General features: G+C 43.5%; 1 non-coding gene across 1 annotated transcript; it reads right to left on the bottom strand.

Annotated features, from left to right (window-relative positions):
* Positions 1-11,928: 11,928 nt before the first annotated feature.
* LOC120250956 lies at positions 11,929-12,035 on the bottom strand. The gene has a single exon (XR_005533284.1). It is a non-coding gene; the product is annotated as a small nucleolar RNA R71 (small nucleolar RNA).
* Between the last annotated feature and the right edge of the window lie 5,481 nt (positions 12,036-17,516).

The following is a 17,516-nucleotide window of genomic DNA, read 5'->3' as shown; positions in this document are numbered from 1 at the left end:
TACCTCGAAACCGAATTACCCCTTTCCATGGAGAAATTTTTAAGAATACTCTATCACCAACTTCAAACTCCAAGAATCTCCTTCGATTGTCAGCATAACTCTTTTGCCTATCCTGAGCTGCTTTCAATCTATCTCTAATCACTTTCACTTTCTCAATAGTTTGATCAATTAATTCCACACTTTGAAGCTTCCTTTCTCCCACTTCATCCCAACAAAGAGGAGTCCTACACTTCCTTCCATACAAGGCTTCGTATGGAGCCATACCAATGCTTGCTTGAAAGCTATTATTATAGGCAAACTCCACCAATGCTAGGTGTTGATCCCAACTTCCTTGAAAATCTATAACACAAGCTCTTAACATGTCTTCAAGGGTCTGAATGGTTCTTTCTGATTGACCATCTGTCTGAGGATGATAAGCAGTACTAAACTTTAAAGTTGTACCTAGAGCCTCCTGAAATCTTGGCCAAAAACGAGAGGTAAATCTAGGGTCTCGATCTGAAACTATCGAAACTGGTACTCCATGCAATTTCACTATCTCATCTATGTACAACTTTGCCAATTTCTCCAAGGAATACTTAGTATGCACTGCTAAGAAATGTGCTGACTTTGTCAATCTATCCACTATCACCCACACTGCATCAAAACCTCGAGTTGTTCGTGGTAAACCTACCACAAAATCCATCGTTATATGCTCCCACTTCCATTCTGGGATTGGAAGAGGTTGTAACAATCCTGAAGGTCTTTGATGCTCTGCCTTGACTTGTTGGCACACTAGGCACTTAGCCACAAACTCTGCTATCTCTTTCTTCATTCCCCGGCCACCAATAATTCTCCTTGATTGTTCTCGTACATCTTGGTACTTCCAGGGATGAACCGCATAAGTCAAGAATGAGCTTCTTCCAAAAATTACTTTCTTGAGCTCTAAATCGCTGAACACAAACACGTCCCCTCGAAAACTCTAGGATTCCATCTTCTCTCGATCCCCGAACTCACTAGTCTCTTCTCGTATGTAACCTCTCGCATCTCTTGTATCAACTTTTCATCATTACCCCGAAGCTCCTTAATACGATCCAACAAAGAATGGTCTTACTATGAAGTCAGCTACTAATGCTCCAAAGATTCCAACGTTAAGGTCTAATCTCAAGCACTTCATTGCTCGAAAGAAGTTGCACATAGGACACCCTCAAAGAAGATCATCAAGTAGACTTCCCTACTCAAAGCATCGAGAACTACATTTGCTTTTTCCTCGGATGATAGTCTATGATCAAATCATAATCCTTTATTAATTCCAACCATCGTCACTGCCTCAAGTTCAATTCCTTCCGAGTAGAAAGATACTTCAAGCTTTTTATGGTCTCAGAAAAATCCGACACGCTTTCTCCAAAAAAAGATAATGCCTCCAAATCTTCAAAGAAAAAGACCACCACCGCTAACTCCAAATCATGGGTGGGATAATTCAACTCATGTCGCTTTTAATCGCCTAGAGGCATAGGCCACCACTTTTCCCTCTTGCATCAACACACAACCTAAACCTTGCAGAGAAGCATCACGTAGACTACAAACTCTTTCCCACTTTCTCGCAAAGTAAGCTAATCGGAGTCGATGTCAAACGGTCCTTCAAAGTTTGAAAAGTCTGCTTTTCACACTCATCATTCCAAGAAAAACTTCACTTCCTTACGAGTTAACTTTGATAATGGCAAGGCAATTGAAGAAAAATCCTTCCACAAATCTCCTATAATAACCCAGTAAGTCCAAGAAAACTTCAACTTCGTAACATTCTTCGGCCTTTCCCACTTTTACAATGGCTTCAACTTTCTTTGGATCCACAAATATCCCTTCTCCTGACACCACATGTCCAAGAAATCCAACTTCATAGAGCCAAAACTCGCACTTGGAGAATTTAGCATATAATTTCTTCTCCCCAAGAGTTTTGCAAAACAATCCTAAGATGCTCGAGCATGCTCCTCGCTTTGAAGGTGAATAGACCAAAAATATCATCAATAAACACAATGACAAACTTGTCTAAATAAGGTCTAAACACCCTGTTCATCAAATCCATAAAAGCTGCAGGAGCATTAGTCAAACCAAATGGCATCACCAAAAAAACTCATAATGGCCATAACGGGTCCGAAAAAGTCGTCTTTGGGACATCCTCTCGACTTAATCTTCAACCCGATGATACCCTGCATCGCAAATCAATTTTAGAGAACACCTTTTGCTCCCTTCAATTGATCAAATAAATCATCAATCCTTGGCAATGGGTACTTGTTCTTGATTGTCACCCGATTTAATTGCTCGTAATCTATGCACAACCCTCATAGATCCATCCTTCTTCTTTACAAAGAGAATCGGTGCACCCCAAGGTGATACACTTGGTCGAATAAAAACCCTTGTCTACAAGATCTTGCAATTGAGTCTTCAATTCTCTTAGCTCACTGGTGCCATCCGATAAGGTGGTATAGAAATAGGAGTCGTACTGTAGTAAATCTATAGCAAACTCCATTTCTCTATCTCGGTGGTAAACTCGGTAAGTCTTCGTGAAAAACATCCTCGAAACTCACTCACCACTCGGCATCTCTTCTAAAAGCTGGCTCCTTAACTCTTGTATCTACCACATGAGCTAAAAAATCATTGGGCAACCCTTGCCCAACAATCTTCTAGCTTCCATGGATGAAATTAAACATGAAGGCAAAGTCCTTCTCACACCCTTTAACACCACTCAAGGGTCCTCAAGACACAGGAAAAAGTAACTTCCTTCTTGAAACAATCAATGGAAGCATGATGTCTATCCAACCAATCCATGCCAAGAATGGCATCAAAAATCTTTGATCTCCAAAGGTATTAAGTCTCGCCTTTCAAGACAACTCCATTAATTAGCACTGGACACTCCCTCAGACACCAAACTCCTTACTACCTCTTCACCCTAAAGGAGTTTGTATCACTAACTCACCACCCAAGGGGAAGGGTCACTATTCGCATGACATGCAAAATGTAGTACTAACAAAAAGAACGCCCGACCCGTAATCAATCAATGCAAAAAGCATTATGCCTGGAAGATGGATAGTGTACCGTGATCACATTAGGGCCTACACTCAGCCCTCTTCCTCTCGTCATGGCAAATACTGGTCCGAGCTCCGTCCGAGGTCGATGGGCACCGGGTCACAGTGTTGCTAGCAGCCCCGACTTGGTAGTAACTGGGGAAGATGCTACTGGCTGAGAACCTCTGAACTGGCTAGGACGGTCCTGAGATGTTGGTGTAGATCCACCCCGTCCCAACTCGACATGCTCGACCTCAAATGTCCAGCTTGACCGCAATGGAAGCACTTGCGAGGTGTCCGACATCGCTCCTTTATGCGGCTTTCCACACTCTTGCACCTCATTAGCTTCCGGGCCTCCGACACTAGGAGCGCTATCGTAACGTAAGTCTCACGATCACCACTCGAGATAGTGGAGGTCTAGTGGGGCCCTGGAGTAGAATTGCCCTTGGAGGAACCCTCACTCCTACTCTTCTTGGATGGTCTGTCCCCGCTCCAAGCTTCTTCTCTTAGCTATGTTCTCTCGAACTCTCTTGCCTCTCTAACCAATCGCTTCCGCCTCAAAGCCGATTGTACCATCTCCTTAAAACTTTGCTTGCTTGTAATCGCTATTCTTTCTCTAATACCCAAGTTCAAACCAACTTCAAATTTAGAACAAAGAACTTCCTCAAAGAGGGTGCTAACTCCGGAACAAAAATTAGCCAAATCTTTCAATTCGCTCTCATATTCTCAGAATCGCCTTTATTTCCCTCGAACCAGCCTCATAAACTCATGCCTCTTCCCGATCACGGTGAAACCGGGTGTAATATTCTTCATCAAATTCACGCAGAAAATCTGACCATGTAACCCTCGCCCAAATGATCTACTCTTCAAACTTTCCCACCAAATTCGAGCTCGCCTCCAACAACCTAGTAGCAACCCCGAGTCCGGGTCTCACCACCTAAACTCATGTCATCAAAGGTAGCAATTACCCGCTTGACCCATTCTTTAGCAATCATGGCATCACTAGTGCCATCAAAAGAACCACATCCAAGCTGTCGAGCTTCTTTTAGAAGCTTGGACAAAGCTAAGGCTTGACTAGGTCCACTGGCCTCTCCCCGGGTGGAATGAACCACTCGGGGCCCGTGGTGGTGCATGCGTGTGCCGGGGTAGTTACCGGGGTAGTCTCGAGCCTGCCTCCCAAAAAAATCCTCCAATAGTCTAAGAAGTCCTGGTACTCCCGGTAGGTAGGTCGCCTCCCTTGGTAGCCCAATGAGACCCTAAAGGCTTCTAATGCCTCGGGAGTTGGGATGTAGCGAGCATGTGAGTAGCTCCCCTGAACCTCCGGGGCATGCATGAAGTTGCCACTGCAGGATCATGCCTTGAACTGGCCTCCTGCCTAGGTGGCGATGGAGATGGGGCGGGGTTGGTTCTCCTCGCCTTCCACCTCTCTGAGCTCTTGGTGTAGCAAATGCTAGGGAATTAACTCTTCCACGGCGAGTGCGTGAATGTTGTGCTGGCATCTTACTCGAAAATGAAAAACATAAGACATCTTTTTAGAAATCCACAATATGCACCAATGCTATATGCAGACTCTGCTTGGATCCACTAGTAACAAAGACAAAAAAAATCAGACATTTGACCCTAATCGAGAAACTAACTCTAGATCTAGATTATACCTGCCTAAATCTACACCCTAAACTCTAAAACCGTGGCTCTGATACCACTAAAGTATGTCACGCCCGCCCTCGCTGGGTCCCACTCATGACATACCGCCACGATAACCCAAGGGAGGTCCAACACTAACTCACCCCTAGATCACCGTAAGGCTAACCTCGCTTTCCTGTACAAAACCACTATAACAATAATAAACATTCTAGCAATCCAATATACCCAAATGTTCCTACACAACCCATCACTTTAATTTAAAACCATGACAACAACCATTCACTTAGAGAGTATACATCTCATACACAACATAAAAGCTAACCAACATATTTAAAAAGTATCAAAGAAGAAAGATACATATTAATATTAGGGTTGGTAATATCCTAGTGGATCCATCAACTACATGCCAAAATATATAAGCTTCATACACAGCTTAAGAAAATACAAACTACTCCGCCAAGCACTTCACGCTCTATCCCAGCCTGTGTCACACCGTGGGAGGGAAAAAAATAAGAGGGGATGAGTAACTAGGTTACTCAGTGAGTGGCTAAACATGGAGCTATATCCCATACATAATATATTAAAGTAAAAAGGTAAAAAAATATATTTCAACTCCTCAAAAATATTCAATATACCTTGATCTGTCAAGTATAAATTAAGATATAAAAATTTACAACAATGAAATGCTCGATAAAAACTCTTTTTAAATCATCTCAAAATCCATATGAGTAAGAAATCCAAGTTTATACTTTGGCTTAGTAACTCATAATTCAAAAATGTATAAATCATCGATTAAAAATAAACAAATATATTTTAAATAGCTCGAAAACCCTCCCTCACTAACCGTGGGTCATGTTAGGTCGAGCCACCAAGATGCGCATATCTTGGCGCTGGTCACTGGGAAGTTCGTGTGGTGACTCGAACAACCCAACTATATCCAAGTCGTGGCTCTACGCTCCCACCGAAAATGGCATAACCGGGTTTGACAAAGATTCCACGCCACCTCTATACAGGTCGGCCCGTGGAAACCATCCACACTCTCACCGCAGTAAGTATTGGGGTTTTCCGTCACCATCAAAACCACCCCGTCAAGAACATGAAGGCCGTAGCCCACCATTTCCATGGATATGTTCAAGACCCCACGGGTGTTTGCATAATAAAAATCCAAATATTCATTACAACCGAAAAGGGTCCTTATTCGAGACTATGTTCACAAATCATGAATGAAAGCAATAACAGCATTCTGGCCCGTAGGCTAAATATATTCATCAATAGGGAACAAGTATTCACAAATGCCAATCTCACTCCAAAAAGTCAACAACTTGTTCATAACCATTCAATGAAAAACATTTTCGTTAAAAAAACAGCATACAAGAATATTCATTGAAAAACACATATGTATACCTCAAATCAATTACATCATTTTCATGGTAATATTCAATTTGTTTTACCCAAAAGCTTTTTGGTCATCATAGGAAAAAAACATCAATCTTTTATAAGGATACATAATTCAAACATATCTTCTAAAAACATATTTTTTTCAAATCATAACAACAACATATGTATATTAATAATCTTTAGTAAAAAACCATGAAGGAGATCAAATCATAAATCCTCATGATATCCAAATCCAATGAATAACATCTCAAGAGTTTTATAGATAGAAATCTTGTCATTCAAAGGCTAATATATATATATGTATATATATGCATGATATATAGTCCATAATTTAGTAAATCCCACTCACAAACTTGGCGAGCTAACACCCTCCAAAGTTACTTGTCTATAATCTCTTTTCCTTTGCTTGAAGCTTCTCCTCCTAGAAGCCGTTAAACAACCAACAAAAAGCAAGATTCAACAACAATACTACAACCAATTAAAAAAAGAAGGAAAAATGTGCTTAAAAATAGGAGTAAATTGTTTCTAGAGTTTTCTAAGCACTCTAATAAGAAGATATAACAAGAATGAAACCTTTAAAAATCCTCAAAAATCAGCAAAAAAAGAACAAAAGGAATTCAACTTGGGTCGGTGCTACAAGAACTCGAACCCTTGAGATGCAAGATGTCTCTCATTTCCTCACCAAATCATGGTTTTACAACCTTAAAAATGATTCTAATCTTTAAATCACTTCAATAACTAAGATTTCTCACAAAAAAATTTCAAAGAATCACAACAAGGATGAGAGGAGTGAAAAAGGAGGAAGTTGATGTAGCCTAACTCACCGATAATCCTCTCTATGCCTTAATCGAACTCTTCTTCTTGTAAGGAGATGAGATTTCCACTTCTTCTTTTTGTTTGGGGGATCAAAGATGAGAGGTTTGAAGAGAGAAAAAAATGAAGAAAAATCAGAGGAGAAGGAAGAAGGAGAAAAAAAGAAGCTAGGAATGTCCTAGAAGGTCCAAGAAGGTCAATATATATGCCAAGGCTCGTGAGACCACTTTGAGGCCACTTCGAAATCTTCACGGGCTCCATGCGCCCGCATGGAGGCCGTGAGGCTTTCAGGTTGGTCCATTTCAGCCCACAAAAATTGACTTTTTACTAGAACCCTCACGGGCTTCCATGCGCCCGCATGGAAACCGTGAGGCTTTCGAGTTAACCTCCAAAAATGACTCTCTCTCCCACTTTAAAAAAACCTCCCAAAAACCATAACTAAGTTCCTAACACAAAAAGAACACTCAAAATACTTAAACAACAAGTTAAACTCAAAAGGCAAAACATAAGCAAAGTAAAGAAAAAAGTCAAACTCCCACATAAACACTACAGCAAACACTATAGCAGATACTGTTCACAGCCGCCCGAAGAAGGAATAAAACAGAGAATCCACACGGGCGTGTAGAAATTCTACAAGCCCGTGCAAAAAATCCACAGGGGCGCCCACATGGGCGTGTGGATTCCTGATTCCTGCCCTATTTAAGGCCGATTTCAACCCCGATTTAGCATTCTTTTCTCCATCTTTTCCCCAACTCGAGAGAGGGCTATGGTTAGGGTTTTGAGAGGTATTGCCTAGGGATTTGGAGAGGTTCTACGGCTCTGACATCGCGCTCCATTTGGAAGAAGGTTAGTGGGAGAGCTTTCATCGGCACCGATCCAGCGAGGTGTATCCTAGGCCGAATGACATGACCCAATATGCATGTAAACCGCAAGTGCACAGTTGTTGAAGTAATAAATCCCAGGTAAGTCTGTATCGTATCCACAGGGAATAGTTAATAGAAACACAACGATTACTATCTAACTATGATGCGAATAAATCGATGGTATGATTAATGAGATTGATATAAAAAGAGATAAAAGAAATAAGAGAGAGAGGCACAATAATCGAGAGGAAAAAGACAATCGATGTAAATGGGGTACCCGGATATTGTTCCGCCTAGGACAGTCATTTCAAGTGCAAAACCCTCTATTATCTTTTCTTACTAATGCATTAATGAGTCATGGAGATCCTTCAATACATGGTCCCAAATCTAAGGTTAACCATGCCTAAATCTATACTTATCCCGAAGAAGAAATTGAACAATCTCTCGACCTCGCACTCATATAGAATCACAATTAGTTATAGGCATTCCAAGTGATAAATCCTCTTCCTAGATGTAGACCTAACACTTTGGTCCAGGTGGAAAGTCCCTAGTCACAATTAAACCCTAGGTGCTAAAATCACTTAAACGCTTCACTCTAATGCCTCTGAAACTAAGCCCCAGAGGAAGTTCATCACTTAGCCCATTCACTCTACTATGATCGCAAAGAACTCGAGGAAATGGAGTAGGATAAATCACACCAGAGGGGAAAGGGAACGCTCCAGTACCTCTCGACTACCTTTCTCAACCCACTCCAATCTAGCTTTGTCTAACTCTCATGGTGTGTCACTCACTCACAAGGGTTACCAAGGTGAACTCTCAACCCTGATGTCACTCTAAGGGAGCATTCAATCAATGAAGCATTCAAGATTGGAATTCAAATAAAATAACAATTAATGAAAGCATAATCACAAGGTTTAATGGAATAAATACATCCTAGGGTTGACAAATCTAAGTACCCACTAGGGGGTTTAGCTCACCATGGAGCTAGTTACAATCAATGAAATCGAATATAAAAACAAGTAATCCACAGAAAACCCCCTCGGTAATCATGTCGATAGTCTGGTGGAGTAGCCTCGTCCTCTCCAAATAACCTTCTTCCAAGTGGAGCGTGGTGTCAAAGCCAGAGAACCACTCCGAAAGCCTTGCCAAAACAGCTCTAAAACCTAGCCGCAGCCCTCTCTCAAGTTGGGGAAAAGATGGATAAATGAATTCTGAAATTAGGGCTGAAATCGGCGTTAAATACGGCTGGAATCGGGAATCCCCACGCCCATGTGGATTTTTCACACTTGCATGTGGAATTTCAACATGCCCTTGTGGATTCTTTGTTTTCATCCTTCTTCTGCCGCCTATGAACAGTACTTGCTACGGTGTTTTGCTACAGTGCCAGCCTGAAACACTCCCGAATCCAGGCTTTCATCGAGGTAACATAAACGGGCACACGTTTACGTCATAGATCGCTTTGCTTCTTCAATAACGGACATGTTGGTGGAGATCTTGCTATACATGCACATGCCGGTAATACTTGAATGTGACTGCCCTTGTGCCCCTACAAATCATTGTTCTAACTTGAATTCGAGGAGGTTGGCACACATTCCAGCATTTGGAACCTGACTTATGTTTTCGTGATAAGTGCTTGGGCGATATGAATGCGAAGTGTTCATTCCTTATATTGAGCATTACTTTTCTCAGATTTTTACATTAATATGTGTGTTTTTATGTTACTTTTATGCAGATAGGGTTGTGAGGCCGAGTATGAAGGAAATAGGCCAATGTGGATCATAATGAACCTATTTTGGAGGAAATCTTGCTAAGGTTCAAACGCGAAGACATAGGTCAGGTGTGAGATGCTAGAGTGTGCGCCAACCTCTTCGCATTCGAGTGAGCACATCCATTTGGAGGGGCACAAAGGCAGTCACACTCGAGCATTCTGACTTATGCACATAAGAACAAGTGCTCCACCAACATGTATATTAATGAAGAAGCAAGTGATTCACGACGTAAACGTGTGCCCGTTTGCGTTACCCCAATGAAAGTATGGAATTGGGAAGTTTTTCACGTCAAAGTTTGTAGTAAAACACTGTAGCATGTACTGTAGCAGCACTGTTCACAACCGTCCGAGAAATCAGAGAAACAGAGAATCCACACGGGCGTGTGGAAATTATCCACGGTCGTGTGGTAATTCCGCACAGGCGTGTGACATCATACACGCCCGTGTAGTCGCCCTATTCCAGCCCTATTTAAAGCCGATTTCAGCCACGATTTCAGTATTCTTTTCTCCATCTTTTCCCCAACTTGAGAGAGGGCTTCGGCTAGGGATTTGAGGGGTATTGGCTAGGGTTTTGGAGAGGTTCTACGGTTCCGACATCGGGCGTCGTTTGGAAGAAGGTTATTGGGAGAGCTTTCGTCGGCATCGATCCGCCGAGGTGTATCCTAGGCCGGAGAAAGGATCCCTTGCGATGAGTAGAGGACTCTCCACAAGACCATCGACACGACCAACGAGGCGGTTTTTCTATGGATTCATTGCTTTTACATTCTATTTCTTTGATTGTACTTAGCTCCATGGAGAGCTAAACCCCTAGTGGGTACTTGGGTATTGTGAACCCTATGATGTATTTGTTTCTTTGAACCTCTTTATTATGCTTTCAATAAATTGATGCTTATTGTGAGTTCCAACCTTAAATGCTTGATTGTATGAACATTTCCCCTAGAGTGACACTAGGGTTGACAGTTTTTGTTGGCAACCTTGTGAGTGAGTGACACAGCACGAGCGTTAGACAAAGCTAGGTTGGAGAGGGTTGAGAGGGTGAGTCGAGAGGTACAGGAGCGTCCCCTTTCCCCTCCGACGTGATAGATTCTACCTCCATTCCTAGAGTTCTTTGCAGCCACAATAGAGTGAATGGTCTAACGGATGAACCTCCGCTGGGGCCTAGTTGCGCGTGCAATGGAGTGAAGCGTTGAGAGGATCTTAGTATCTAGGGCTTAATTGTGGCTAGGGACCTTCCGCCTGGACCAAAGGGTTAGGTCTATAATTAGGAAGCGATTTATCACTTGGAATCCCTAGAGATCATTGCAACTCTATGCGAGTACGAGGTGTTGAGATTGTTCGATTTCTCCTCCGGGACATGCAGAGAGTTAGGCATAGTTGACCTTAGATTTGGGACTATGTATATAAGGATTTCCACGAATCACCATTGCATTGATTAGGAAGCATAATAGAGAGTTCTTGCACTTGAAGTGGATATCCTAGGTGAAGCATCATCTGAGTACCCCATCTTTATCGATTGCCTTACCTCCTCCTTACTTTTGCTCTCTTACTTGTTGCTTTTAATTGTTAAGAATTGAATCATTATCACACTTATCATTATTGATATTCCACATAGCTAAGAATCGAATTAAGTGTCTTCACTCCCTACTCCCTGTTTATTCGACCCCACTCACCTGGGATTATTACTTCGACAAACCCGTGCACTTGCGGGATATACGCAAGGGGACCTTGTCAAGTTTTTGGCGCCGTTGCCGGGGAGCTAGGCGTTTAGAGATACTTTGCACTTTGTTTTCTTAGCTATTTCACCACACATTCTATTTCATATCTTCTTATTCTATCATCGTTCTGATTGTCTTTTTATTTCTTTTGGGTGCAGCTCCAGGTTATAACCCGAGGGAATCCATCAATATTGATTGAAGGAGATCCTGAGCTTGAACGTACACTTAGAAGAAAAGGGAAAGAACCTGTGCAAGAACAGCATAATCCAGCTAATTTGGAAGTAGAAGGATCGGAAAACATTGCAGAGCAGAATGAGCAACAGCGAACACTATCTGATTATGCCAGACCTTCAGTGTTGGGGACACAATAGAGTATTGTGCGTCCCCCAATTACAACTCAGAACTTTGAGCTAAAGCCGGCATTCATCCATATGCTACAGTAGTCCGCACAATTCAACGGTTTGGCCGATGAGGATCCAAACAGTCACATAGAGAGCTTCCTCGAGGTCTGCGACATGCTGAAGATAAATGGTGTGATGGATGATGCCATCAAATTGAGAACCTTCCCATTTTCCTTAAAGGGGAAAACAAAGCAGTGGCTACACTCATTACCTAGAGCATCAATCACTACATGGGAGGAGACGGTGGAAGCTTTTCTAGCTCGTTATTTCCCTCCCGGAAAATCAGCAAAGCTTAGGAATGAGATCTCATCCTTTATGCAGTTGGAATTGGAGTCTCTATTTGAGACATGGGAAAGGTTCAAGGAGCTCCTGAGGAAATGCCCGCAACACGGATTCCCGGAGTGGATGATTGTTCAAACCTTTTACAATGGTTTGAACCCGAGTACGAGGCAACTCTTGGATGCGGCATCAGGAGGTACCTTAGGTAGCAAGACCCCAAATGAAGCCCGATAGTGATTGAAGAAATGGGGTTAAACAGCTACCAGTGGAATGCTAGGGAGAAGAAAAAGGTGGCCGGTCTCCATGAAATTGATGCGGTAACTTTATTGGCGGCCCAAGTGGAGAGTTTGAGTAAGAAGCTAGATCTTATAGCTTCGAATAGAGTTGCGGCCGTGACCAATTGCACCAGGTGTTGTGGAGGACATGCTCCCTCCGATTGCCCAATCGTCATTGGTGATGTTTCTTCAGTTGAGAACGTTGACTTTGTAGGTAATGGCATGAGACCTCAAGGGAATCCATACAGCAACACCTACAATTCAGGTTGGAAGAATCATCCCAATTTTTCATGGAGTAATCAAGGATCACAGAAGACCATGGGGCCACCGGGTTTCCAACAACAACAACAAGCCCCTCAAGTGGAAAATAGAATTTCAGGCTTGGAAACCCGAATAACAGATTTGGAGAAGCACTTGGCTAGATTTGTTCAATCGGCAAATACAAGGTTTGAATCAGTTGAGGCTACACTTCACAATCACACCGCCTCCTTGCACAACCTTGAAAATCAGGTAGGGCAAATTGCGAAGTCTCTCTCCGAAAGGCCACATGGAAGTTTACCTAGCAACACGGAAACCAATCCTAGAGAACATGTGAAGGCGATCACTTTGAGAAGTGGTCGTGAGGTTCAAGGGAGGCTTCTGAGTGAAAAGCCGAAAGAACACGAACTCGAGGTTGTAGAGGTTGAGGAATGAGCAAACAAAGAGAAAGAGGTGGCACCCCCACCTTTCAAGCCAAGAATCGGTTATCCCTCTAGATTGAAGAGTGACCAAGGGGATGAACAATATAAGAAGTTCCTGAGTTTGTTCAAGCAACTCCACATCAACATTCATTTTGTTAAGGCATTGGCTCAAATGCCTAAGTATGCAAAGTTCCTGAAAGACCTATTGACCAACAAGAGGAAATTAGAGGAGAGTGCTTCAGTAGTGCTTGATGTTTCATGCTCGGCGGTGTTGCAAAAGAACATGCCGAACAAGAAGAAAGACCCGGGAAGCTTCATCATTCTGTGTAACATCGGCAATTTAGGTGAGGAAATGGCATTGGTGGATTCAGGGGCGAGCATCAACGTCATGCCATATACTTTCTTCCAAAAGCTAGGCTTAGGAGAGCCTAGGCCAACTCGGATGACTTTACAATTGGCGGACCGAATGGTACAACATCCGAGAGGCATCATTGAAGATGTGCTTGTCAAGGTGGACAAGTACATTTTTCCGGTTGACTTCATAGTGCTAGACGTCGATGAGGATGCGGATGTACCCTTGATACTTGGGAGACGATTCTTGCTGACTTCCAAAGCACTGATTGACATGGACGGCGGAGAACTCACACTGAGAGTTGGAGATGACAAACTCACTTACCGCCTTGCTGAAGCCATGCGTCATTCTCTCGATTTTGATGATACTCTATACTTTCTAGACACTACTGATGAAATTGTTGATGAAAATATGCAAGAAATGTTCAACCCGGATCCATATGAAGGTTTGTTCGACCAAGAGGAGAGCAATGAAGAAGTAATGATGCTTGGTTCGACTGGAGAGGAAACATCTACCCCAGGAATCTTGAAGAAAGTGCTCCGGAAAATGAAGAGGGCTCGAAGGCGCCACCGAAAATGCTCCAAGACTGTTAGAGACGTTAAGGAGCCAAGGAAGTTGGACGAACCATTGTTAGGTGGTCCGAAGCCCGATAGTACACCCTCTATCCTCAAGAGACTTTGCTCATCATGCTTTCAAGCCATGGGTAAGAGGGCAACCTTCATTCATGAACCCCCGTGAGGTAAGAAAGATACGTCAAGCTTAGTGATGTTAAACAAGAGCTTCTTGGGAGGCAACCCAAGTGTTTACTGTTTTCTTACTGTTTAGTTTAGTTTGTTACATGAATAAACTATTAAGTGTTGGTGTTTTAATGTTTAGATGTTTGTGCTGCAATTTTATTGTGGGTTTTTCAAATTCATCGTGTGTTTTATGAAGAATTGGCGAAGGTTGGTTGTTTGAGTTCTATTTCATGTTTTTATCTGGTAAATTTTGCATATTAGGGCAGGCTCTGAGTGTGTAAACATGTTCAGAATATTTCTGCAGAGCCTGCAGGTTTTTTCTAAGTCATCCAGAGAAAACACACGAGTGTGTGGAATTTCCACACGCCCGTGTATGTATACTGTGACCTCATCCAGAGAAGGCACAAGGGCGTGCGGCTGCCCCTTTGAGCGACCATGCGACTGGCGCACGCCCGTGGGTAATTTCTGCACGGGCGTGTGAATTCCTGCAGAGTTGGCCAGATTTTCCCGAGAGCACACAGGGGCGTGGACTCGCCCCTGTGGGTGACCTTGTGAACCACACACAGGCGTGGGTAATTTCCGCACGCCCATGCGTAACTCTGCAGGTTGCTCCCTCCATCCCGAGAAAACACAGGGGCGTGCGGCTGACCCTGTGAGTTGGGCATGTGAATGTCCACGCCCATGTGAAATTTCCGCACGGGCGTGTGGATGACTTGATATTATTCTCGGATGTCCAGGGAAGCCACAGGGGCGTGCGTCTGCCTTTGTGGGTCTAGCGCATGGGCGTGGGTATTTTCCGCACGCCCGTGTGAGATCATTCTAAGTCAGTGAGAGTTTTTCCCGAGAGCGCACAGGGGTGTGCGTATGGCCCTGTGGTTCTTTTGAAGTGAGGCGCACGGGCGTGGGAAATTTCCACTTGCCTGTGGGGATGCATAGAACGCCAAAAGTCGCGAGTTCTGTTTAAAAGAGGATGGTTCCTCTCCCTCTTCACGACTCCTTTTCACTTGAAAACACTGTCACAGTACTCTCCGAGTCCATAGCGCCAGTTTGGTGGGATTTTAGTGAAGTTTTCCGGCCGGCTCTTCATTTTCTTAATCCTCCTCATCGGTAAATCCTTTTTCATCATCTTCTTCATCAATTCATGATGTTTATCAATTAATCTGGTTAATAATGCTTCATTTCTTCAATTGGAAAAGCGATTTATGTTTAGAACGAAGTTAGAAGTATTATTAAGTTGTATTTTTTTGGATTATTGAAGCGTGGCATTGTGGTTCTCACGCCCCGTGTATCCACACGGGCGTGCGGAAATTTCACACGACCGTGTGGATTTCTGCAGCATTATTTTATTAACTTGTTTGATCAATTTCATTTAAATTTTGCAGATCATGGCACCTAGGTCGAAGAAGCAAGCTGATAAGAGGCCACGTGAGTCATCCCCTGAGCCCGAGAGCATGCGATTTGCGATTCCCGAACATCAGGTCCATTATGAGCGTTTGTCGAGACTCCGTTTCGGACAGACTCAATTTTTGTACACGACTATACTGCGGGAGCTTTAGCAGGGAGATGAGTTTGCCGATGAGATCGAGGATCTAGTTTCCGAAGGTGGTTGGCGGCAGTTGCTGACGATTAGAGAGTCAGCCATCTGAGAGTTTGTACTGGAGGTGCTATTCTCGTTCGAGTTTGATAGAGCATATTCGAGCTTCGACAGTTTAGACACCATTCAGTTCAGAGTATTTGGACGCCACCATAGCTTGAGCATTGCGCAGTTTTCCGTACTACTTGACTTGTACGAGGAGGCATTCACGGGTACAGAGGAGTATGCACAGTTGCCTACTGATTTTTCTGGAACCTTGACCCCGCAGAGAGCTTACAGAGTACTATGTGGTCAAGGTCAGTACGAGCCAAGGGTGTCCAAGGCTACGTGCCTTTCCCGACCTGCGTATAGATATTTGCACGCCATCATGAGTAGTTCGGTGAATGGCCACGGTGACAGTACTGGTGTTTTGAGCCATCAGGAGTTGTTGTACTTGTACTCGATGGTAGAGCGCATACCAATTCATTTAGGGCACATTCTGGCAGAGTACATCAGACACCAGGGTCACTATGCTATACTGGGAGCCATCTTCTCGGGCCCCTACATTACGAGATTAGTGCTGGGCATGGGTCTCTTGGATTCGATTCGCGGGGACGAGAATACGAGTGTACCCGCTCCCCTGGGTTTAGAGACTATGCGGTTGATGGGCATGGTCCACAGGGTTCGGACAGGGATCTTCGCTTTAGTCCTACCAGCCACAGAGATAGCTGAGGATGAGGGTGATGAAGCTGGAGCATCTCAGACCGCCCCCGAGCCTCAGCCAGCATCGATGGAGACCGAGGCACCTCCAGCTGCTGAGGAACCACCCCCAGTACGCATGTTCTCACCATCTCGAGCCAATGATCGCTTTGAGAGGCTCTAGAATGCTATAGGAGTGGTCCGAGCTGAGGTTGCCGAGATTCGGGCTACGCAGGCCACTCAGTATACAGAGTTCATGGCGCATTTCGGCATATTGCAGCAGCTCCTAGAGCGAGATGTTACCTTATCATTTGTCCTGCAGCCGAGGACCCTTCAGGCCCCGTCAGTTCCTCCAGCACCTCCATCCTCGACTCCAGCACCGGTGGACCCACCATGTGCTTCCACTTCAGCAGCAGCAGCAGCACAGGAGCCCGAGAGCGACTCCGACACTTGACTTTTCTTTTACTTCCGTGCATTTTACTTTATTATATTTTCTTGTTCTTAGACTTTTTCACTCAGAAAGGACTTTCCTTCTGAGTTTATTTTAAGTTGCATTTACCGAGTTGTATTCATTACTTCATATTTTATACACTCGAGTTATTTTTGTTTTTCTTGAGCTTCACTGAACCCCCTCGTATATGCGTGCAGATGGTCTTGTCATCTTGGGAATTGAGACGTAGTCATGGGCACGACCAAGGTGCTGAGGCGCTTGGCCGTGTGAGCCTCTCAACCCATCGGAACACTACTCCCATGGAATTAGCTTCATCAAACGCAACACTAGGAGTCAGGAGAGTATTGTTTTGATTGCTTCTCCCACATCTATTTTTGAATGATATATTTTGAGTGAGCTTGCATGTGTACATTGGGGACAATGTACAACTTAAGTGTGGGGGGGAGTTTCATAGTGCACACATCTTTTCTATTGTTCTTGATTGTTATATGTGCACATAGCCAATGGCGGTTCACCTTAGTTGCAAGGATTGTATTCTTGAGTTTAGGAGAAATTTCAACATTGAATGTTTTCATGCTCTAGTTCTTGCTTAAATTTCTAGGAATTTTTACCCGATTTACACTTAGTGCACTACTCACTCTTTAAACTCTTTTGAAAACTCATGCTTAATGTTAAAGGGACTAGTTATAGTTGTTTCTTGTGTTAAATTCTAAAAAAAAAAAAAATTGGAAAATGAAAAGACGGAACAAAATAGTTTTATTGTTTATTTGTATTTGTTGGGTGGAAAGAGCTACCACCTATGAAGTACGAAGCTACTCTCACAAGTCGGA

The sequence above is a fragment of the Dioscorea cayenensis genome, chromosome 19 (genome assembly GCF_009730915.1).
Source record: "Dioscorea cayenensis subsp. rotundata cultivar TDr96_F1 chromosome 19, TDr96_F1_v2_PseudoChromosome.rev07_lg8_w22 25.fasta, whole genome shotgun sequence".
NCBI classification, from domain to species: domain Eukaryota; kingdom Viridiplantae; phylum Streptophyta; class Magnoliopsida; order Dioscoreales; family Dioscoreaceae; genus Dioscorea; species Dioscorea cayenensis.
Note: the sequence above shows the minus strand (reverse complement) of the source record. Positions and strands in the feature narration are given on the sequence as shown.